Raw genomic sequence first — 26,496 nt, 5'->3', positions numbered from 1 at the left:
CCATCCTTTCCCTCACAGTTGCTCCTTCACGCTCCAAGATACAATATTTTTCAGCTTCATTAAGTATTTAAGCGGCTGAGTAATAGAACAACAAAATCATTGAGTTCTACTGTTGACCCAGCACAGCCAAGTCTGCCATGAAACCATGTTCCTAAGTGCCACATCTATATGTTCTAAATACCCCCAGGCATGATGACTCATGAGTGAGACAAAATGAGTCAGGGAAATTAAGTCAAGTCAAAGTAAGCTGAGTGTTAAATCATGTTTGCTCTGCATGGCTTTTATTATTGCCCTGAGACTAACACTTTTTTTAACAGAACGCAGAATATCCTAGAAATACTCAATTGAAGGAAATGAGTGGGAAACTAGGGAAGAGTAATATTAGGTGAAAGTTTTCACAGCTTTTAGCCTGGGATCCCAAGGAGATGAATCAATTTGGTCTGCCTTGACAATAGAGTAATCACTGAGTGCTAAAAATGCTAGGTTGGTGGAAAAAAGTGCAATACACACAACATTCTCGAGATTTGTTTACTTGAGTGGTTCTTCTTTCATAGTGATTTGACACAGAATCTGAAGTAAGTCTGTCATGTGCAATTAAGATTTCTGCAATAACGTTTGTTTTGCAAGTGTTTTAAGGATACCAGTGAAAAATACAGTCTCAAGCTGAGAGTACATTTCTTGCTGCCTAAGAAAAGAATGAAATAGAGTATATGCTACCTGAACACAGTATTTCACCTTTTGTAAGCATCAGTAGCTTGAGAATCCAACTTTGGAGCTCTCCTTTAGGGAATTGTCTTCAGACTTACTCAGTCCCAAGTTAGAGACTCTCTGCAATACAACTAGGTACACAGGTTCATCTCCACAGTATTTGACTCCACAACTGTGTCTATAAACCAGCTATGAAGACAATGGAGGTAAAATGTGCTTGTTAGTTCCAGACACAACAGGAAGCAATACCAAAACACTGCATCTCAGGAAGCTCAGGCTGAATGTTAGAAAAGATCATTCCGTGTGTGTGCTGCCATTCAGCGAGACCTGGAGAGGCTGAAGAGCTGTACAGGGAGGAACGTAATTAAGTTCAACACAGGCAAATGCAGGATGCTGCACCTGGGGAAGAGTAATCCCATGCTTCACGCCTTTGGGAAGCAGGGTGTGTCTGTCCAGGGGGTGTGTGTGTGTCTGGAGGATTTTTACATGACAGTTGTTCAAGGGAGTAAATTGCCATGATAAAGACCCTTATCCCACCTTGAGGGTTCTGCTTCTTCTGAACCTTTTGCTTTACCTGGCTCAAACTCCAAGTTGTTGCTTAACAAAGGTCGGTTTATCATGGTCATCTTCCAGTGGTGGGTGCACGCACCCTCTGCACATGAACTGTTCTTATGCAGATCAGAGGCTTCACCATCATACACCCAAAACCTCTCCTCCTCCCCGCCTTTGGTTGAGGGCTGGAAACCTGGCCTCAGCTGTCACATATGGCCGATTGTCATTAACCATTACCATTTCAGTCTCTCTCACCAACCTGCTGGAAAGCAGTTCTACAGAGAAGGACCTCGGGATCCTGGTTGACAATGAGCAGTCCATGAGCCAGCAGTGTGTCCTTGAGGCCAAGAAGACAAATTGTGTCCTGGGATGCGTTAAGAAGAAGGGGAACAGGAGGTCAAGGGAGGTGATCCTGCCCTTCTACTCAGGCCTGGTGACACTGTCTGTGGAGCACTGTGTCCAGGTCTGGGCTCCTCAGTACATGAAAGACAAGGAAGTTCTGAAGAGGGATCCATGGACGACTATGAAGAGGAAAAGAAAACTGGAGCACTTCTCCTATGAGATAAGGCTGAACGAGCTGGGCCTGCTTAGCCTGAAGAAGAGAGGAATGAGAGGAACTCTTATAAATACAAGATTTTACATAAAAATACAAAAATAACTAAAGGACAATTTGTAATTAAATAAATAAAAATAGCTTAAGGATAGGTGTCAAGGGGATAGAGTCAGATTCTTTTTATTGTTGCTCAGCAACAAGGGGCAATGAGCACAACTGAAAGATGGGAAGTTCCACCTCACCATGAGGAAAAAATTCTTCACAGAAGCAAGCCCTGGAAAAGGCTGATGATTGAGGTTATGGAGTTTCCTTCTCTGGAGATATTCAAAACCCACCTAGATGTGATCCTGTGCAACCTGCTCTATGTGAGCCCACTTTATCAAGGGAGTTGGACTAGGTAATCTCCAGAAGTTTCCCCCAACCCCAGCCATTCTGTGATTATGAATGTATTGCATTACAGTGCAATGAGTTTGCCAAAGAGGTTCTGATCCCCTTGAAAAGTTTTTAGGTATTTGTTGTATGAACTCATGACTGACTTAGAACAATAGCAGCTTGGATTGGTGATCTGGGATAAATGACCTTCAGGGTCGTTTTCAACCAATATTTCTATGATTCATTTGCTCTGCATGTATGTTAATTTTTTCCCAAGAATTCTGCATGGTATGTATTAACCTTTTGCAGACAGCTGGTGTGAAAATTCAATGACTAAAAACCCCACATTTTCAGAAAGTGATACTAAATGATCAATTTCCTGAAAATAAGTCATGAAATTAGGTTTTTGTTTTTTTTTTTTTTTTTAAATTATAAATACATTAATATAACATCAGTATTAGGATTTTAATATAAAGGGTACTACATCAAAGACCAGAAACCTTAGCTCTGTTTAGAATAGCACAAAGACAAAAATCACTCTCATATCTTCAGAACATAAACTACAACAGAATCACTACAAAAAAGGTTAAAATAAACTCATTATGACATTCTAAAGGACAGGCCACATCATCTAGTTGTCTAGGTTGTTTTGGTTTTGTTTTTATTTTCCTTTAACATACAATCATAATGTAGAATAGAATTTATACATATTTCCTGAATTGTCTAGTATTTCCCTTCTGATATCCATGCTAAAAATGTTGTTTACATTTCTTCCATTCTTTAAAACTTTGCACAGTCTCCATATAAAAGAGTTTGACTGTTATGGAGATAACTTATACATGAGCAAAGAAATGCACTGCACAGATATTTCAGTCTGAAGCTTAATTACATAGCTACACTTTACTGTGTTTGGGGGTTTTGTTGCTCTCCCCTGCTGCTCCCTGGACCTTTCTGACAGAAACTTCAGTTTGCTCTATGGGTCCCTTTAGCTAACTCTCAGCATAATGATTTTAACATAAGTCATTTCAAAATAAAACTTCAGTTCTTTCACCATTCAAAAGTAATCTCAGTGGAAATATACAGTGAACTATCTTAAATAAAAAAGAACAGTATGATTTGAACTTTTCAGAAAGATGTTTGTGTTTTCTGTGCATATATAAGCCCTCTCTAGCAGCCCATGAAAGAATGAAACAGAAAATATGAATTCTCTACATTTCCTGAAAGAAAATTAGTAACAAGGTTTGAAAAAGGAAACTACAGATGGTATTTAAAAAGGGAAGAGAGAAATACAGTTACCACCAGGTGAAAAGGCTCAGTTCTCAGGGGAAAGGGAGGGTGGGGAGGAATGTTTACCTAAATTTGTTAAAGAATAAAGTAGCTACTCAATGAAGGGAAAAGTTCAGACTGAAAGATGCCATTTTTTGTGGTTGCAAACTTTGAGTCACCTGAATATGAACCTACAGTGACCTTTATCACATAAATAAATGTCCCAATAATGTTCTAAAGTTTCAGTAGAATTAAAGATAGCAACTAGGGAAGTAGCCGACAAGATTTCTTTAAAGTCACTCTGAAGAATATACCTCTATTTTCAATATAATTTTACAGTGATAGCAAAATAAAATCTTAGTGATTAATATATTTGAAAAAGTTTCTTGATTTAAACAGACTTTCGAATTTGGATGATTATAAATTTCTTAAATAATTTTTTAAAATTTTAATTTATTTTATAAAGAGATGTGAATAGGAACTGTTTGAAAACAAATCCCCGGCCTCCTTATATAGAAGGGTTTATGTGAGTCCTCTATTTTTAATCGTTGTAAAGTTTTTGTTTGATCTGCTAAACATTATCACCAGAGTATGGAAAGCGTTTTTTGTTACTCTTCAGAATTTGCTAAATATGCATGTGAAAATAGCATGAGATAAACACAGAAGGAAAATTACAAAGCCATATGAATGTGAAGGAACACAATGTACATCTCTAACAAAGGCTTTAAAGGATCATAATTATCCCTTAATATGTGGTCAGTTACCCCCATAGGTATTATTAAGTTGATTGGAATATATTAGAATAGGGTCCTTACTTACTATAGCTTACTACCAATTATAAGTTTTATAGTTAGAATTATTCCCAGTTAACAGTATTTGCCCATAATTATTTAACCAGTACCTGATCAAAAGCCCAGTGCAGCTGACTCAGATGTAGGGGGAATTTTACAAAGACCCACTGTTAAATTCAACATTTTTGTCATGTTAGTGTTTTGTCTTTGAAATCTAATTTTACACCATCAAATGGATTTACAGGGGGAAAAGGCAAAATGCCACTGTAATTTCCAGTAGAAGCAAGTGGGTTGGATGAAAATTATCTAAGGGAATAATTTCTGCAAAGAAGTTCTGAAAGGCATCTGGGAATAACAGTGCACATAGACACTTGACACTTTTGTCTGATCTTCATAGTTGGAAAATACATAAAGTTTGCTTCTCATTTATACTTTCTAATTTCTACTTCTAATGTAGAAACCAGATACTAAATAGACACTCCTTCACAAAACACACCGCAGTTCAAGTTCATCTTTTATATGGGACAGTATGTCAACACTTGGACTGCAGACTTGCTTTCCAAATGCTATAAATAATTATGAGCTCACATCTGAGTATCCACTGAGTAATTTTGTCAATAAGTGTAATACAAAGAAAAGAGTGAGTTCACTGAACAGAGAACCTCTACTTGTGTTCCAAGGATAAGTTAATCTCTCTGTACTTGGCTCCGGAATTGCCTGATTAAAGCATAGCACCATCAGTAGAGCAAGAAGGGGAAAGCAAAAGGAAAACCGTGAAAATACATAATTTTTTTAGTCAATTACATTTTAATATAATTACAATCAACAGAAAAATTTAGCTTATCCTGTCAAAAAATATCAAAGAAAGTATCAGATATTAGACACAATGAGAATTGTTTTAGGCTATAACACAGACTGATGTAACACATTATTTTTAAAAATTTCACATGACTGCATCTCACAGAATAATTTTATCAAGGTAAGTTTTCTAAAAATGATTAACTAGAGGAAAATGTACTTCTTCCCTGCCAATCTGTTTTTTCCATTCTAAAGAGTATCTTTTCACACAGAGTCTGCACTGTGCATTCTCTCCTGCTACATCTTGCTGAAACACTGACCACTATTCATACTAAAATACATTTTCATCAGAAATTGTTAATAATGTTAGTACAATGCAAGTACCCATAAAGCTAAAAATGCCATTCAGTAATGTCCTCAGCATTACACATTGTATTATACAGTCATGAACTACTGTATTAATGTGTTTTAAACTATGACAATATTAATCTAGAGAGAAATGTTAACATTTCACATGAAGGATGGTACACTGACTTTTAAAAATATGAACTGTGATATCTGTTATCAGTTCAGCTGTAAATTGGTTCACTTGCAGACCAATATCTCCCGTATCTGTAGGCCTTTTCAAAATGTATTGTAGAAATTTGATAGTGATTTTATATTACAAAAACCTCCTTAAGAGGAATTTCCTTTCAAGGGCCATCATTTCTCCTTCACAGTTCTCTGACTTCCTGTTCTGACTTCATATTAGCTAGCACTAGGGAAAGGTTTCAAATAACTTCAATTGAAAATATTCATAAAAGTTTTGAAAAATGGGAAAAGAAATTATTAAGTCACTTACAAGCAGCTGTCTGGAAAATAAGTAAAAAGAAGTTTAAGTGAGTGGAACATACCACTGTAATAAAAAAAAATCACCCCTCACCCTCTCATTTTTTAACATACACAAGGCACAGACATATGCACAAAAACATGGTGTGCTGGAAAATGTGGAAGAGACATTTTGAGGCTCTTTATTTGCCATATCTCTGTTTGACGTTCCCTTTGAAATCACCTCAAAACTCCTTTGGGATGATTTAAAATGTGTAGTATGTACTAAAATGTGTTAAAACTATATTCACTTCACAGTGTCCTGATTCTGAAATAAGTAAATGGTTCTTGTTTGAATAAGAAACTTTGAAAAAAGCCCTAATCTTTCATATCATAAGTTAACTATACCCCTCAGCAATGTGCTATCCGGTGAGTTTCCTAATATATTTACACACAGTTGTCTCAAGGTAATTGAAACTAATTTTTTTAACATATTTAGAGTCCCTTTATTCTTCCCTTAGAACTATGCGTTCCAAATACTGATTGTTACAGGACATGACTCATGATATCAAGAAACACTAAAGAAAAGTTTATCTTTGTTTTCCTTACTTTTTCCAGCAAGATACAAAACCCTATATTCAAGTCCAATTTATATCTTCCTGAAAAAAAATAATTTCAGCACAATGTCTGGTGACTAGAAAAGTCTTTCCTGCAACAGGTCAAATGTAATTCCATCTGAACATGTGAGATTTAAAATACAGATGCTCCAAAGAGCTTGCACTGTAAAGACCTATAGAAATAATGGAGGAAGAATATTTTCTCATGTTAATGGTTGATTTTTTTCCTACAGTGCCTGTCACTCTCCTGCTAAAGATTTCAATATTGATGTGATAAAAAGAATTCAACTTAATTCCATTAAGTACAGAATACAGATATGTTACAAGTTTTCAGAAAACACATAGATGTTTTCATGCAAAATTTTTTAGATACAAGAGAGCACCAAGCTTTCTGTGCAATCCTAGTGAACAAGTGTGTAGATGTTAGGAGAGATATTTTAACTACAGACTATTAGTCTGTCTGACTACAGAACTTTAGTCATCCATTCCTACATCAAGTTCATTGACATGCATGCTACCAAATTCTGATCTAATGCATTAATTTGTGTTTTAAAACTTCAGATGAAAAAAAAATTAGTTTTCCACATGGATAGGTACTTCAGATTAGTTCATCTGAACTATGATAAGCATTCATTCTTTGATCCGTATACAAAAGCAGGGCAAGAACACTTTTACCAACCTGCTGAAACCTTCAAACTGGTTTCTCAGGAGACAGAAGCCAAATACAGAGGAAAAATGGAGGCCCTAAGGACATTGAGGAAGCCTTCAGACTGAGAAAGCTCTTGTACCTTTTTGTGAAAGTGGTATCATGGTGTGGTGACGGAGTTCACCTCAAGTGCTTGTGCATGAGCTCACATAACGTAGAAAGCACCTTGGAAGAATGAGTTTGTTGACACATTTGCACAGGTACAGTCTCATTGAAACTGCAGAGATTCAGTGGTATTGTCCATATAACTGAAATTCTGCCAATGGTGCATGAAGGCTTTTTAGAAGAGAAAGACCAGGAAAGAAAGGAGAGACTTAAGTTCATGGAGCTTTGTCTTAAAAGGTGTGGCAAGCCAGTCAAGAGCTTATGGAGAAAGGTCAAAAGACAGGTATCTGTTACAGATTAGTTGATGCCAAAGGGAAAGAAATTAAGCATTCTCTAGTTAGATGAAAGAAAGCCCATAGTCTCATGTCCTCCCTGGTAGTTACGGGAATTTTGACCTCTTGAAATGTCCTCGAAGGGCATAGGGATAGCTGCAAGCTCTCCAGAAGTGTGTGGATATGTTGAAGAAAATTTCTTGACATATGTGATCAAAGAGCCAGCTGGCTTGCTCCTTCAGAGAAAAGGAGGAAGTGGTTGAAGATGTGAATATCTAGGGTGGTCTTGGCAGTAGTGACCATGAGACAACAGTTTAAGATCCCAGAGGAAATAAGCAAAGCAGAGTAAAATCCCTGTTGAGAATGCCAGAACAGATTTCTTCTTGCTGACCAATATAGTTTGCAGTTTCTCATGGAACAAGGGCCTGGATGACAAAAAGGCACAGGACAGCTGGTCATCTTCACAGAGATGCTCCTCCAAACCACATATATGGAAAGATGAGCATTCATGGCAGGTAACTGTCATGGATGAACTGTGTTTCAAGAAGATTTACAAAGAGGTGAAAACAAAGAGCTGACTCAGGGAAACACACATTATTTGTGTTTTCAAGGCTGGAATTAGGAAATCCAAAGCACAGCTGGAGCTGAAACTAGTGAGGGATGTGAAGGGCAAAGACAAGGACGTATATAAGAACCCTAGTTACAAAAGAAAGTCTGAAGTAAGTGGAAAACACTGTTTAGTGAGACAGGAAACTGTGACCAACCTGGAAAATTCTAAAATAATTTGTGGTTTTACTCCAGTTTCCTTTGTAGAAGACTGCCCTCGGGATGCCCAGGTTCCTGCAGCTAATGGTAATGTCACAGAAGAGACGAGCACAGCCCAGCCTGTAGTAGATTTGGGACTATTTAAATACCAGCAAGAATTAAGCTTGCACCCCACCTGCCAGTTTTCCCCACTTGCTCGTTGTCTCCAGCAGCCTTACTTAGTCACAGTGTTGCCTTTTGAGCCCTAAAATCAAGAGCAAACAAGGCTAGGTGATAAAATGCGGTTACCGTTTAATGAAGGGTCCCTCCAGGTGCACAACATGCCAACGTGCATGCCAAAAATGTGCCAAAGATGCACGTATGACACAGGGTATGTACAGTTTTAAAAGCTTAGCAAATTAGCATCATTGACAAGAATCCCCAGTTAGAAACACAATGAAGTAATTCCCTGTGCCGATTTGGAAAAATTTGGAGGAAAAATATCCTCTGATAGAAGGCAGGTTACAACCATCCCTCCCCCACCAGGTTCAGGAAAAAAGAAATTTTCCTTGAAGGAAAGTGAAAGAGATTAAAAACTATTTATTTAACAAACACACAGGAAAAGGATAATGTTGCTAAATAATAAAATCTCTCACTGTGGAGAGAAACCTGGGAAAATTTCAGACTCCTTCCTTACTCTCTCTCCCCCTCCTTGGAGCTGGGTTGTGGTGGGCCCACCTCCAGGGCCATGATGAAAAATTCCCCCGATGTGTTCTGATGTTGAAACAGTCCAAAAAAGAAAAAGGGAAAAAACCAAAGTCCCATGAAAAACAAAGTTCAACTCTCCATCTCTCTCTGGAGAAAAAGGGCCAAAAGCTGGCTGAAAAGCAAACAGGGTGCTTCCTCCTCTTTTGCTGCTGTTAGAAGCAGAGGAGTGCATGTCTGTGTCCTTGAGCAACCGCTTCGAGATGTTTGCTTGGTTTTTTTCCTCTCCCCCCTCTCAGGCTCAGTTTAAAGGCACAGAAAGGTACAAAGTTAATTTCTGGGCATAGAGCAGCAATAGGGGATACACATCATAAAGTCACCCCAAGACATTCCCCCTCTTGGTTCAACCTCGTCCGAAGCCTCCCTCCTTGCTAGTTGTTTATGTCTTATACATCGGGAAAGTGTCTTGGGAAGGTGTCTTGTCCTTGATTCCCATAAGAAGCAAGATTATACCAGGCCTTCAGGAATTTTGTTTGTCTAATAGGAAAAGCAGTTGTGGCAGGATGTTCACCTCTCCCACAAAAGAGCTTATCTGTTCTATCAGCTGGTGCGATAACTCAGGGCATCTACACCCTCACATGAATCTGCTAATTGGTGAGATAACCCAAGCTGGACATCTGTTGGGTAGTGAGTTATCTCTGGCACCGTGGAGGTGGAATTCCCAGCTGACAATAAACATTCTGCCTTGAGAGCAAATTGAAGAAAGATAAGCCTTGAATTTCTGACTGACAGACACTTCACTTTACAAACTATAAAAGCTGCAGAAAATTTTCACAAGCAGAAGTCTTCTGCACATTCCCTGGAAAACTTGTAGGACTTTTCCCTGAAGCTGGGATGCTTACTTTGTGGTTACTCTTCCAGAGGTTGAGTGAAAGGACTCTGTGTGTACCCCATCACCAATTCGGTGGTAAGTTACATTGGCTCCTAATCTATACAATTTCTTTGCTAGCTATAATACACATAGCTTTACGCTGTGCACTGTTTTATGCAGATCTACTAATAGTTCTTTAACGTGTGTAGTAAGTAAGGTCTTTTGTCTGTTAATGTTCTGTCTATTCAATAAATAACTCCTTTTATAATAGACCTGATTTGCCATTTTTAAGAACTTGCAAGCCAGAGCAGTCTAGGTGTAAATCACCTGAATTTAAGCTGCTGCCAAAAATCTGAACCTAAGGCAGGGCTTTGTTGTAACCGCTAGATTTTGCTTAGCAGGCTGTAGCTCCCTGAGAGCTCAGAGGGGGTTACCTAGGGCAATGCGACCCAGTCACATCCTGCAGTCCATATCGGACAGCCCTGCGATCTTGCTCTGGTCAGCTATCAGTATTACAACCAGTGATGACAGAGGAGGCGAGAAGGGTCTCTCATGAGGGTTGAGATGGCTTTAATCACATCATGTCCCCACGATCTCCAGAGGCAGAGAGACACTTCGTGGTCTGGGTGCGGGGGACTTTTGTCAGGGGTCCAGGGGCAGTCCCTGGGTGGGGTTGGGGTACAGGAACCAATAGGGAGAGCCTGAGGGAGTGGCCAAGGCTAAGGGCAGGGAGGAGCCGGAAGAGGAGCATGGCATCACGGAAGGAGTGGGTTAACAGGCTGCCACGTGGTAGGGCTTGTCTAATGCTTGCTCAATCCATAACAGGACTGCAGTTAGGAAGCTATATAACTATACAATAATAGTCTACAGAGCTACAAATATATATTAGTAATATATAAAAGCGAAAATCATTTTTGCATCAACAAGACCCTTAGTGCCCATCCCCTCAGAAATCACTGCTAGCACAAGGAGGCTTGGCAGAAAGACACGGGGGCTTGTGCTGTACAGCTGCCCACAGGCATCAATTCAAGGGTAACTGTTCACTGACCCTAGACATCCCTGGAGCTTGTCCTCATGCAGCCCTCTCTTTTCTGGGATCTTCCCTACTGCAGACTTCTTTTCTCTAGACAGGATGTTTACCTCTCTCTCTCTGAGACTCCTTCTTTCTAAGATCACTTTCTCTTTCCAGACTTAACTTCTTTTGTGGGAACTCTTATTTGCAGAGCCTGGATCTCTCAATCTAAGTACTCATTTTGCTGAAGTTGCATGAAGCTCATGATCAGTCTCCCAACCATGGTTCTGTCTCCTGTCTCTTAATCTGGATGTGCCAGTTTTGCTTAGTCCAGTTATTGCCAAAATTTACCATCACTTTATACTGGTTGTAGCTAGCAAGGCTTCTGCTTGGAGAGTTCAAAATCTGTATTTCAGGTATTCATTGCCTATTATTCTCCTCACCCCTGACTTTCTGCCACCTCTCAAAGTTCACTGTTTCAGACTATATCACAACTTTGACAGCTAGCAAGGCATTATCCAGGTTGCAGAAAGGTTGACATAGGGACCACATAATTAAGCACATACATAAGCAATGAAAAAGTGCCAAAGGAAATGACTGATAACAGTGCAAGGCCAAATTATCATTTTTTTAATAGAATGGCAACTGGAAGATGATCCCAATGACCAGAAAACAGCAAATGTAACACTCATTTTCAAGAAGGAGTAACTGGGGAACTACTGGCCAGTCAACTTTGTCTCAGCACCTGGGTTGACCACTGAGGAAATCCTTCTGGAATCCACATCTAGGCTTTTTATGGACTAGGCAGTGTTACGGAACACCCACTATGAATTTATAAAGAGAAAATTGTACCTGAGGAAGCTCATATAATACAGAAGTGAGATCACCTGCTCAGTGGATGTAGTGAAAGAAGTGGATTTTGCTTCCCTTGACTTTAACAAGACATACAGGGCATCTATAGCACTCCAGTAGCCTGGGAAACAGGGACAGGTATCCAGGCAAGACACTGCCCAGCTGGGTAGAGATGAGATCTGGCTGGAGCTGAACTGGCGAGAGACAAAATAAGAAGAGATTCTTTAGGAATGTCAGCCAGAAAGAGGTTAGAGAAATAATTTTCCCTCCCTGTTGAATTGGACTGACAAATTGGTAACAACAAATGAAGAAAAGGTTGAGGTACTCAGCAGCATTTTTGTCCCAGACTTCAGTCTCTTTTTCTCTTTTCCCACACCTCCTGAGTGGATGGACTGGAGGACCAAAGTCCTTTCCACTGTAGAAGATCAAGACTGAGATCACCTGAGGAACATGAATTTACACAAGCCTGTGGGACCCAATGAGACGCATCCCAGAGTCTGGAGGATTTGGCTGATGTAGTTGCCAAGCCACTCTCCCTGAGATTTGAAGAGTCAGGTCAACTCCCAGATGACTGGAAAAAGGGAAAAATTGTCTCCAGTTTTGAAAAGGGTAGAAAAGAGGATCCTGGGAACTACCAACCTGTCAGCTTTCCCTCTGCCTGGGAAGACCATTGAAGAGATCCTAGAAGCTCTACTTAGGCATGTGGTGGAAGGGGAGGTGTTTTGAGACAGCAAGCAGGGCTTCACCAAGGGCATATCCTGCCTGACCAACCTAATGGCCTTCTGTAAAGAATGACTCTAACAATGGGCAAGGGAAGGAATGTCATCTATCTCAACACCTGGCTTTTGACACAATTCCATACAACATCCTTCTCCCTAAATTGGAGAGAGATGGATTTGGTGGACAGAGTATTTGATGGATGTGGAATTGTTGGGATGGTCACATCTGGACAAGTTGACCAAGTGGTTTAATGTGTGGATGGAGTTCTGTGATGAGAGGTGTCCCTCAGGGGTCTGTATTGAGACCGGTACTGTCTTCATCAGTGATACAGACATTGGGATTTGTTATAGTAATGAGTCTATTGACTTATTTCATCAATGTAGAAAACATAAACCATGTGCAAACTGAACATAAACTGAAATCAGAACCAAAAATATCTGCTTGATTTCACAGACTGTCTGCATATCTATTAATTTAAAATAACCTCATATTCTTATCACAAACCAAATTATTTTCTTTATGGCTGTTAGGAAAATTATAAAAGGGAAGTTCAACAACAGAAGATATTTCTATTGCAGGAAAAACTTTTTCTTTTTTTATACTCAGCAAATTTACAGCAGGTTGCAGTCTGAGTTCAGCTGCAATTTCCACACAAAAAGGAGGTAAAATATGAAAGCCCTCTCCCTGCTACTTATTTATCCAATCAGTGGTGAAGTATGTCTCAAACTGGATCTCACAAATTATGAAGGAACTTGGAACAGGTTATTGGAAAGGACAGCATTGTTCTGTCTCTTAAGAAAATAGTGGCAATGACAAAAAAATGGTGGCAAATTTAGGCAGATTATTTTATCCTTACATGTAACCACAACCTTCAACTGCCCTTTAGATTTTCAGTCTGTCTGATGTCCCCCAAAGGGCCTCACATACTTGTTCCATGTCACACTGTGGATGATCATTTCCATCACACAGCTTTATTTCATGTGCATAGGTTAGGATGCTTGTCATTCAGAATGGGTGGAATATACCTTTTTCCTGCTAGAAAATTGCTATGAATCCAAACTGCACACAGTTAACAGCACTCTAAACATCTATAAAAATATACTGTATTTCTGTGAAGCCAAACATAGTCTGTGCTCTCTTAAATGCTCCCAGAGAAAAAGTAAGTCTGAGGAAAGCTTCCATTGACCAAACTGAGAGAAAATAAATCATTCCTAGTTCTATTTTGATGTGTAAAAATATAAAAATAACAATATAATTTCATGTTATTTAATTTAACTATATCTATTTCTCTTGCAAAGCTACACAGCTCTAAAATAACTCATGTTTAAGCAACATGGTTCTTCCTGTTCAGTGAATAAGTCAGAAAAAGGTTTGAATCTTGCCTAGTTCTTTAATTCTTGCATCATCCAGGTAAGCTGGTAGAAAGGTATTTTCACTTTTACAACTGAAATCCCAAATTATCATGGTCTGCTTTTTTTTTTTTTGCAGCCATCCATAATATTTTTTACAATTGTGTAATCACCAGGCTTCATTAAGTAAGCTCAGTGTTTAGCTAACTTTCAGTATTTCCTTCAGATACCCTACCTTTATTTAGCATGCTTCTTAAATTGCAAAATCTAAAACTTCACACAGTACTTCAGCTTGCACCACATCAAAGTAAAAGGTGAAAAAATAGCTTGCTCTGTTTTAGAGATTCTACATACGAATCTCTAAGTGCAGCCAGGTACTCTGCAAGAGTGTATCACCTCTGGTTCATGTTGGTATTACATTTTCTTTAAATCCCTTAGATAGCCTCTGTAAAATGGCTATTATAGACTTTTTCCCCCTCCCATGTCTGTATTCCCTTAAGTAAGCAACACTTTGTAATTGGTTATAGAGCTTGAAATTTTGCCTGGGCTGGTAACCTTCCACAGTGTAGCTTGATCTGTGAATGTAATGAGCATCCCGCATTTCAAATTTCAGAGTACTAATGAAAAATATTGAATATCAGTACTCACCACACACTTCTGTTTTGATTATGAACCACTGATAATTAGTCTCTGCAAACAGGTTCTAGCCAAGTGTAATCCATAATGTATTTTGCTCTGTGTCCTCCAAGGTCAGCTGTCAAAATGTAAAATCTGAAACTGGTGAAACCCTGACATAAATCAAGATACCACATCTCCTGCTTCTCCTCTGTCTACAAAATATATTATTTTGTCACAGAAAAAAAATCAGACTCATCTTCTGCAATGTGTTCTTGGCAACACTGTGTTACCTGTCACTTTCCATTTTCTCACACTTTTTAGATGCATTTCAACGTGGGTTTTTTTGTTGATATTGGCAAATAAATTCCAGCGTGATTCTGGGAACTGATGAGGAACTCAGGTTTAGTTTCCCATTTGCTCATTTGCAGACAAACCTTTATAATTCACTTTTGTTGATGTGTGCTTCTCTAAACATGATTCAACAGTGATCACTGAAGTTTTGAGTCTTATGTTTATCTGGTTATGTGTGAATTATGAAATCCAAATATAAACTTGCCTGTGATAAGGGAAAAGGTAGAAATTTTTTGCAGCTGTATAACTCTCTCTTCCTCTCACCAAATTCAGGCCAGCACTGTAGATGGGCGGCCTTCCTTTCTTTAGAAAAAAACCCAAAACTGTTTTTGTACATTTTCGCTACAAATCCACTGAGAATTTCTATAACAATATTTTCTGAAGATACGGCTCTGAACGGTAAAAAAAAAATTATTGGTAAAATTGTTGAAAGTGTCAGAAAAAAGACAGTGAAACAATGAGTAAAATTAACAGTATCAAAATTTTCTCTTCTTTATTCTTACAGTGAAAAAGGCAAAAGTCCAGTGATTTTCCAATGTTGCTTCACATCGTCAGCAGATTTTTTTAAATTATTCTGTCTCTTAGAGACATAAATATTATTTTAAATCTCTGAAAAGGGGACCTGAAAAGCAAATGTCTTGAGCATGTCCAATGTTTTATCTCTGAATAAACCAAAGAACCCTTCCCACTGTTGCTGAGTAGTTAGCAAAAAAAAAAAAAAAATCTTGACAGGAAACTACGCTTAAACAAAAACCCAAAGAATTCTTTTTCAATAAAGAATACTTACAGAAAACATTTGTTCTGATTCATATTTAATATACAATCTAGTTTCAGAAGATACTGCAATTAAAAGTGCGTTAATGGTAATGATTTCTAATTCATAGTGCAAGCCTAAGAGAGCATAGCAATTGTTAGAATTGATAGACGATTTTTAACTCTCAGAAGATGTTTGTCTTCAATTAGATAAGCTTTGCAATATTAAAACTAAAGTTAGATAAATGTAAAAGAACTCATGAATACTACTGAAATAACTAAACTTTTATGACATTAATTCTGGGGAATATGATTGCAAAATTACATAGAGACAAATCCAAGAGATAGACTTGACATGGGAATTGTCCCTTTATGGGTTACTTGTTGAGATGGCAATTTTATAAATGAAATATTGAAATATTTTAAGTAATATGTATAGATGTTCCTTATTTAAATAAATCAGCCATTGTGGGGTAAAAAGTTTACAAAAAATGATCTATGGAAATAGTTGGAAGTTAAAGTGAGAAAAGCAGGCAAAGCTGAACTCTGGGAGCACACCTATGAAGGGTCCTACAGAGGGAGATACTCATGACACAATGGATTTTTATAGGAGTATAACAAAAAAGTGAGCAAGAGGAGCAAAGATGTTTAGGCTGAAAGACTATGATACCATAAAAAATGGTAGCTATGGTTTTTTGGAGTTTTTTGTACTATGCTAAAAACTTTTGTAGAGAAATATTGGAAAAAGACCATGACCAACTTGCAGCCTCAGACAAAGATATTGAGCTCTTCAAACTCACTGTAAACATCATCATTATTATTATTTATTATTACTTCATGTTAATGAAGAGCACCTGGTCTTGAAGTGTATGAAAGAAAGTGAATAGAGAAAGCAAAAGTGGTGAGGTTGACTTGAAGTGCATATGTGTGGCCTGTGAGAGGGGTAGATGGCAATAAGAAAGCAAACATTTCATACTCTCAGCAGGATCATTCAACAGAGAATTTAAAAGGAATATGTACAGTAAGCATTCCATTATAGGTCTCAGAAGTAAAGTACCTAATTACGCTTAAACATCTGTGAAGTAAAAGGGGTTCCAAGATAATACAAGTGTTGCTATGCTTTATAGATTTCAACTGTGAGACCTGGTACAAAGCATGGTGCTTGAAAGAGGCTGTTAAGAAAACTTCTCAGTTGGACCACTTACAGGACTTCCTAGCAGCCATACTCCTACCACCAGAGACTGTCACTGCTGGGACCAAAGCCCCTTCACTGTGGGCAGCTCCAATGAGCCAGAGGGTACGTCCCTCAACTCCCTACACACCCCACACTGTCACATGGTCAGACCAGGTTTCCTTACCAGCTCGATGCCAGGTTTCCCTTAGAAGAGCTGCAGATGTCTTATTCCATAAACGAATTTATTCACAGTGCAGTAACAGAGAAACAGCTGGAGCTGGTGCCTCTGAAGAGGGGCCCCCAAACTCTTTTATTCCCTCACAGTCCAAGGGCAAAACTATCGCTGTTTCTCCTGAGCCATCAGCTCCTGCTGTGTCTCAGTGTCCGGTCCCCTGGCTGGCACCACAGGTCCCTGTGCCCTTTGTGGGGGCAAGGGCTGGCAGCTCCTGGCATCTTGCCTTGGGCTCCCACTCAGAACTGAACCTGCAGCTCCCACTGCAGCTGCACCCTGAGCTGCCTGCACTGCATATGTTCCTCTACAAGATATCGTAGGGAAAGTGTTCCCTTTCACCAGTCCTGCATAGTAGAGATAAATCTAATGAATTTTTAAGAGAGGTGGTATTGATGGTTAAGCATGCTCTCTCTTCAGATACATCCCTGTCTACACTGGAGAGCAATTAATAGTCATAAAATGACACTCAGTTCCATATTCAAAGCTACTCCAGTTATTTGATGATGGAAGAGTTTTTGGATTACACAACTGTTTAACTAGTCGATCTGAACTTACAGTTGAGTTGTACTGCTGCCTTCATTGACTTTATAAATAATTATAAGTGTTAATTACATAAGAATGTAAAAATAGGTATATTAATAATATTTAATTAATTTTATGTGCCCATTTACAAAAAAAATAAAAAGCTTTTACATTTAGCTAACAACTAAAAGGTTTTTTCTGCACTTCTGAATCTTAAAGATATAATATCCATTTAAATAGTTGTAGAGGAAAAGTCACTAGGAAATCTATTAAAATATTCACGGCAAGGGACATTTTGAGATGCAATTTCTTCCCTCACTTTTATATCTTTGTTTTTAGCTTTTCTCTTTTCCCTCCATTTGCAAATACCTATATTTCCTTCCCCTGCTTAATTAAGCAAGGCAGAAAGTACAGCTGATGTTACAACTAATAATTACAGAAGAAAGCAATAATTGGCAGGTTTTTAGGGTGTAACAAGAAAGAATCTTAAAAAATATAGACTAACATTATCATAGTTTGCAAAAGGGAATAGTCAAAAGGAGAAGTTAAATTAAACAAACCAGCCTGCACAAAGAAATCATAAACGCCCTTATTTACAGCTGTTTCAGCAAAGCTGCTGGCTACCAATGCTCTAAATGAAACCAGAATGAGATCCTGACTGCGGTGAGAAGGGCAGCTTCAGCAAAGCACCATGCAACACATTTTTTCCCAGCCAGCCCTTCTAGGCAAAAGAGAATAATGACTGTGAATGGATTAAGAGTTCACAGAAGTGTATCATTTAAACTCAGGAATGTTTCTGATCTCACTCCTTGTATGCCAGTTTTCCTCTAGGGCTTTGGCTCAAGAGGAGGATCCATAGTGAGAATAAAACACATTCTCCCACAGGGGGCAAATTGCTGCAGAAGTACAACGGAAATCCTCTCTTAGCTGCAAAAACCATTTCTGTCTATTTCTCATAGACAAATGAAACACAAACAAAGAAAAGCATAAAAGAAAGTGTATCTTAGATCCCAGTATGATAATTTAAGAAGCCATACTTATGCTATCTCCATAAAATAGCAGGATTTATACAAGCGTTTACTTTTACGCAATGGTCTTGTTAAATGTACTATCTACTTAAAGCTGCTGTGACAGTAAGATTGAATATTATATTTGCCTGCTGTGTTGATGTACAGATTAAAGTTGGGCATGATTTCCATGCAGGTTAGTAGGGAGTTATCTTGCAAAGGATAGTCTTATTTTAGAAAATTATCAAAATACCACAAAAAGCACATCTTCCTGTCTAAATGAAGAAGATGATTCTGAAAAGTAGTTCATACAAATAAACAAGACTCCTGTGGTCAGAGACTTGGATTTTGTGATTTAAAAATCAGATAGAGTGATGATACTAAAAAATAATCACATTCCCAACATTTCATAATCAGTCCTGTGTTGCTACTAGTGACTTGGTGTACTGACAACTAAACTTACTCTATAGTAACAATATTAACAATGCAGAGATTTAAAAAGGTAATGGCTTTCAGGTGTAGCCTAAAATAAATAAATAATAAGCAACAGCCAGTAAGCAAGGGATGAAATTTTTATACTACTGTAGCACTAACCCTTGAAAATTCTGAAATTTAAGACAATAAAGACAAAAAGTTTATTCTCATCCAGTGAGCAGTAGAGGCATGCATCTCTTTGTTGGAGTATGTTTGGGGTGCAAATTATTTGTACATTCAAAAGGAAATAGAACAAAAGTTACTTAGAAGTTATTGTAATTACTGCTAACATATTAAGCTACTCAACTGAGCTAGGAATAGTAGAACTTGGAAGAATACGCTTTTTTTGGTTTTATACAGGTGTAGGTATCTGATCCTGTGTACTGTTTTACATTCTCCATCAGCAATTCCCAGAAATTCAAATATTCCCTCCTTCCATGAATCCTGCAATTGACATTGAGCCTGGTAAAAATGTCTTCCTGGATGTGAAGTATCTATCTCATCAGATACAAAATTTCCTTCTGAAAGGTCCATAATTTCAAAGAAGGATTTGGACACAAGTTGGAAGAGTAAGGACGACCTCTTATTTTTGAGACGGGACTTCTGACAACCATGCCAAAGAAGTCCTGTGCAATGATACAACCAAGATTTCTGCATTTAAGAAAATTTCAGAGGCCAGCATATTTAAAAGTCAGGATTGAACTTTACCAGGGAAAATTGTAATCCTGATCTTGGAGTACCCCTTCACAGCTGAAAGCACAACATGGGACAAGAGAGATGCTTGGTCTGAATTCACTCAGAGGTCCTATTCTGTATCACTATTACTCTAAGCACAGGAGTATAAAAAATGCAATATTGTAGGTACATATACAAGTATATAAAAAAGCACATTAAACAAAACAGTGAACTTGGACTTTCTGAGCATAAGGACTTTGTTTCAAAACAATAAAACATCTTAAATGGGCTCAGGAACAGCTTCTTCCACTAATCTGTGTTCTCTGTAACTATTGCAGTTATTAACTCTAAGCTATTTGTAAATTTGTCCATTATTTGGTATTCTTTTATCATCACCAATTGCTGTTCTTCTTTCTGTAGGAAAGAGGCAGAAAGCTTTATTCCTCTTTTTCGCAGATACTTTTGAAAATATACTGTCCCTTCTATACAAGGAGCTTCAGGTATTCCTTTAAAGAAAAGGAATTAACACTAGAAAGCCATTTAACAGCAGCAGTGGTCCCTGGACTGCAATGTATCTTTTATCGGGGACCTTACTTCAAACCTTACTGCAAGCCTCCAGAAGGCTCTGAAACAGTATTGAAGATCCAGCTTCAGAGACACATCAGGAAAAAATGAAAAATCCTCCCTATACATGCACATGCAATATATAAAAATAAACTATTATTGTGAAATAGAAATGGAAGGAATACTATTTGCCTGCTTTCTCATCTTGCATAATCAATACAACAGCGTGTTAGAAGTAAATGCCTTAGTAACTAAAGTCTTTAGAACAAAGCCAGCCTACTTCAGGGGAACTCTTCTTGTAATACAACACAGAGTAACTGCTCTTAGTTCTACCTAAACTTACACTGTAACTCACAGTCCAGTCTCTAGTTGTTGTGTATTATCACAAATCACAGTGCAAGAGTGCAAAAAAGCCCACATCAGATGTGAAACTATCTGCCAGGAAGCCCTTTCTGCTAAAAAAAATCTTTATAAAATGAGCTTTGCCTTTAAATATCATTCTTCTTCTATATTTGTCTCACTGTAAATGTTAAGTTTTATTGTATTATTTCTGTCGTCTTGCTGAAAAAGACTGCTGAAAAGCAGGATGAGTTCAGATCTTACAAAAAATTCCATGGAAAGAAATTTTTGTCGAAAAACAAACATATTACCTAAAGGAAGTAACTGATCTTCTGGGCTGGCCATGGACTAGTTTTAAAAAGGTAAACAAATCCTCATATTTTGACAGAAAAAATAAGTTTTGAAAAAAATATAAATTTTTCAATTATGTTTTTCATATGAACAAGGCCTTTCACTTTGGAAAGCTTGGGCTAGACCTGTATTGTACAGAGAGCAAAAAACAGGTTTTGCTACAAAGGGGTAAGCAGAGAGTCGTACTAAAATACTACACCAACAGTAGCTCTGATGCAGGAAAAATACCTCAATATATTTACAGATGATTATTCTTTAAACAATATATGTGTATACATCAAAGAGAGCAACAGAAATTTGTTTACAAAGACAGACTACTGAAGCATAAGGAAAACTTTTTAGAATAGGCATTAGTAGATATTTTTAGAGGCTTCCAGCAAAGTGTAAAAGGTACAGGATGGGGACATCATTCCAGACCCATTTTCCTTTAGCTTATGTTCACAATTAACCAAAAATTACCAAAGTATCAGGACTGGTTCATTCAAAAAGAGACAACTGACAAGGGACCTCATCAAAGTCTACAGGTACTGATGGAGAAGTGCCAAGAGGGTGGAGCCAGGCTCTGGGTGCTAAGCAATAGAACAAGAGGCAATGGGCAAACACATGCACAGGAAGCTCCACCTGAACATGTGGAAGAACTTCTTTAATGTGCAAGTGACCATGTAATGGAACAGGTTGCCCAGAGAAGTTGTCAAAGCTTCCTCACTGGAGGTATTAAAAAATTCTCTGGATGAAATCTTGTGCCATGTGCTCTGGGATGACTCTGCTTGAGCAGGGAGGTCACTGTGGTCCCTTCCATCGTGACCCATTCTGTTCTTCTGTAAAAGCCTCTAGCACTCTTCCTTGACTGTTTATGATGTAGAAATTTTCTTCCATGGTGAGATAATTAATCAGGTCCCTAACAGCAAACATACTTTTTAAGTTCCTGTATAATCATAAGCTATGCATCTTTCCACTGAATCCTAAATCTCTTAATCCTTTTACTCATCAGTTTCTTGCTGATACAAATTAAAAAATAACAAAAAACAATCTCCTTTTAAGTTCCCTGCTATGAGTGTCTCTAGCAACACACTGATATTTAGAGAGATCAGCAGAGAATTCCCTGAGCATGGAAAGTTTTCACCCCTGTCTCCAGCAGGCAGAGGCAAGAAGAAATGAGCCCATGCTTCCATTACATCATGTCTAGTACACGCACTTTGGAGGAAAGCTCCAATTAGAAGAGAACCCCAGGTGACAATAGCCTGTGCCAGAGAGTGGTGGAAGCTTGAAGACATCCCTCACATGTCGCTTTTCTCCTTTTTTCCTGTGCACTGGTTGAGCCTTGGCAAAACCTAGTTTGGGCAATGAGGCTTCACAAACACCTGTGTACTTCCAGATGTTCCTCAGTTTTAGAAATCAGTGTCAGGAAATGAAAAAATGTTAAATTAGTAAATTAGGACACAATTAGCTCCTGATAATACATTGAACACAAACTAGCTCAGTTTGCTTCTGACTCAAAGCACTCCTCCTTTTCTACTCTTTCATACACCTCATACATGCAAACTTAGGGTGGTCTCTGCATGTCAGCTTTCTGTACTAAAGAGAGTAGATAACTACCTCTGCTCATGGAAGTTTTTATTATCAGGTTTGCTGCTGTTACAGGGGCCATGCAGTACAGTACAAAGGTTAAAATGAAATTAAAATAGACTAGAATTTCACAAGTAACAGAATCTTTGCAGTGAAATACTGGCAAAGTAAACACTGGCATAAAGACAATAAAAGGACTTGTTTCAGTAAACTCAATCAAGTTGTAATTACTTAGTACACCACTAAATGTTAAGTTTTTGTACTTAACTAGGAGAATCTTCGGCAGCTTTAGGTTAAATTCAGTGAATTTTCATAAACTTCTCTGTAGCACAGAAGATATTTTGTACTTTTAATACATTACTTAACTTAGTTACTGTAACCCTTTTACTCTAGCAAGCCATTGACATTTTCTAATTTACTCATCACTGTACTCTAGAGCAGAAAAGAGACGCATGTTGTGGAAGCAACAAGAAGCAAATGAAATAGTATTAAGAGAAGGTGGCAGTATAGTTTATGCAAGAAAAATATGTTTTAACAGAATTTTTTGGTTTCGTTTATAATAAATTATTTGAATTAGCTGTCTTTTTGGCAATAATAAATGTAGGACATGGCCAATAACATGTTTACCAGAAAAGTAGGAGAAACTCGGCAAACTGTGCTGCTGTAAAAATATTTATATTAGTGGAACACTGAGGTAGCTTTTTGAATCTTGGTTAGCTGGTTCCCTAAAAATACAGTAAATGAAACAGACTACTTATTAACTCTAAGACAAACACAACTGCTTACTTCTCAGGCAAATGCTGCTATTGGAGTTGTGAATAATATTAACAAAAGAAAAAGTTCTACTTTCCTTGCAGTTGATTAGATTTTTTGACGTTTTGCAAAAATGGGGTTTTGCAAAAATAAAATTATTTCCTACTTGCTTGCATAATTTTATCTTTTTATAGATCTTGGAGGTCTAAAGCAATTTCTTTCATAAATAGCTTTCCCTGCTCCATTCCCATCCTTTTCCCTTCTTTTTTTTTTTTTTCCTTTCCTTTCCCATCTCAATTCTGTGGTGGTCAGAATTGCAAAATCTTGAAAATTTAGAGATTTGGGGTTTTTTGTCTAGTTTGTGTATCTACAAAAATGCTTGACCCGCTTTGAGCCATGTATCTATAGTAAGCAATATTTCAATATACTTAGAGTGCACAAAACTCCTGAAAAATCTTTTGAAACCTGTCGTAATTGTTTGTTTGTTGAAATAATTCTAAATGGAATTTAGAAATTAGAAAGGACTATATTATAATTCTGAAATATATCTGTTTTTTCATGTTAACTTTCATAGCATTGCATAATATTAAATCATTAATCATTAGGAGATACATGAATTTTTCAGTGAATCAGATGGAAATGTCAGAGTTTTTTTAGAATTCAAGAAATGTTCTGGAGTTGAGAATAATTGGAAAAAGAAACTTATTTGGTAAATAGGAAAAGGTAGATGATTGCATATGTTTGATGCTTGAATAGGATCAAACACTCTCTGTGGAGTTCACAGCTCTGGTCATTTATGGTGTCTCAGAGATTCTGTCTCAAAATGAGATGAAACACAGAAGAAGCATCAGTGTAGCGGGTTCAGTTCAATAACTGGGCAGAAACACCAATTTAGTGCAGAAGCTGAATGTAATTTTGATAATAATTCTTACATGTGTCTTCACAGAGGTGAGGGGTGGAGAATGTCATGGGTTAGTAAGCATAGTCCTGGAAGTGATTTTCTTGCAAAGAGGTGCTTACAGCTTCCTCTATGATCTATCAGAACCTATCACCTGGCTAGTTTGAATATGGACAATTTTTTAAGCCACTTAGAATTTTGACCACCTCTGTGGTCCACATTTAAGAATGGACAAACCCTGGGAAGCTCTCTCTCTTGCTTCTGGCTGGAGGACTGGTAACTGGGCTGGGCCCGTGTGGGGCCCAGCAGCCCTGCCGGGACCTGCTCAGGCCAGGCCGGGCCGGGCCTCAGCCATCCTGGAGCCGATGGGCCCTGTTCCACCCGTGGAACCCCCCCATAACCCTGCTATGGGCAGCTGGAGCGGCCTGGCTCCCCCTCTCCAGTGCGGCCAAGATTCAGCTGAAGCTGCCCTGCTGTCCGGCAAAAGATCGTGTGACCAACAGCGATAAACGAAATTCCAGCTGCAAAGCCTAGGTGAGATTAACCCTTTTAGTGCTGTGAAGAGCTGAAAACCTGAGGGAGAAGAAAGAGGAGATGCTTAAAGCTGAAATTCTGTTGTAAAGCTATGATGCATCAGAGTACCTGTTGTAATTTCATGAAGGCATGGGGGGGTGGAGCGTTCAACTTGTGAGCAAAAGCACCTGTGCTGAGATAGGCAGATGCTGAAGCAGCTGTAATTTGATGAGAAGTTTGAACAGGGAGAGATGGAAGCGATGAGGACTTTTGCTCCAAATGGAAAAGGAGAAGACCTCAGTTCCTAGAGATGCTCTCAGAGATAGTCCTAGAGATGAAGATGAGGAGGACCCTTTTCCTCCCAGGGAAGGAGAAGGGCCTCTGTTCTTAGAGATAAAATGCTCCCAGAGATGGGTGAAGAGAACTTTTGTTTCTGAATGGTTCAGCCTTAAAATTGTACCCCAGTGGCTCAAGATTGGACCTTTGAAAGCAGTTGTGGGAAAAGCTGCAAGTTGTGGGAAAGGACTCACATGAGAGCAGAGAACCAACCCGGGCAGCTGTCTCATTGTGATAATATCTCCATGGTGTGAGCAAGAGAGACTCCTCTTCCTAAATGGACTGAACAATGTTATTATGGAAGTGGTAAACAGACTGAACATCTCAAGGGTTGTCTTTTTACATTGTCAGTGGGAGAAGGGAGAAAGGTGGGGGGAGGAGAAGTGTTCTGAAGGTGTGGTATGATTTTATTTTGTTTTTTTCCTTCCTTCTTTTAGGTCTATTAATAAATGTCTTCATATTCTTTCAAGTTTTGTGCCTGCTTTGCTTTTCTCCTAATTCTTATAGAAGGTAAACAGTAATGAGTATTTTAGGCCAAACTACTACAATCAGTGACCTTTAACTTCTCTATCCCATAGCAATACATTTTAAGGATTTAATCTTCCTGGTTAATTCCGATGGTTTTGACAGCTGAGAATTCCAGACAAGATTGTATCAGAGACAACATAAAAAAGCAGCAGTTACAGTCTACAAAAGTTATCTTATTGTCATGCAGAGCCTAATTAGAAGATCAGATTTAGCAAAAGGCATACAAAGTACAAGCAGAAAAAGGGCAGCTCTGTGTGAAATTGCTTTTCTTCATCTCTGAACATGGATGGAGATGGTGACACTCTGAAAACCAGCAGGTATCTTTATAGGGACTTTTCTCAGTGGCAGAACAAAAGACATGTTCTTTACCTGCAGTGCCTTTGCTTGGTGATATTGTAATTGAATTTTCCTCATAGAGCGATGACTAGATTTAAACTTCCCAGCTGTAATTAGGGAAAATTTGAGTAATGAAGAAGTTAGACCCTGTAAGTTTTCCAGAGTGAAATTGTCTTCATGAAAGATGGTACAAAGAAAAAAGTCCCATGACAGAGTGCCAATTTGTACTTTACTTTTAAATAACCAGAATAAAGGCATATTAGACTGATCTATCAGGTTTTTAGAAGCTGTAAATGTGAGTCTTCCTCTGGCTCTGTAAAAATCCCTAAGGGATGATCTGGTGAGCATGGATAAATCATAATGTTTTCGATGCACTGCAATGGGAGATGATTTTCACTAGAGAAAGAAGCATGATTTTAAATCAAAGAATTAAAGAATCATAAAAATTTAATAATTTGGAGGATTTGCATTGAAAAAATCCTATTAATGATTGGTGCAGTTCCATTCTTTCCTTCTGATGAGATTGTACATCTTGTTACACCATCTCAGAGAGCGTTCAATTGCTGTTTCGAAGGAGAAAGAATATAGCATTTTTCAATAGAAAACAGTGAAACCATAAGTGTTTGGCATTTGGAGTGACTAGTTTAAAAAAGGATCAGCATATGTTCAAATATGATGATTTTTCAGTGAGGTATTGACAATGAGA

The sequence above is a fragment of the Coloeus monedula genome, assembly GCF_965178545.1.
Source record: "Coloeus monedula genome assembly, chromosome: Z".
Taxonomy (NCBI): Eukaryota; Metazoa; Chordata; class Aves; order Passeriformes; family Corvidae; genus Coloeus; species Coloeus monedula.
Note: the sequence above shows the minus strand (reverse complement) of the source record.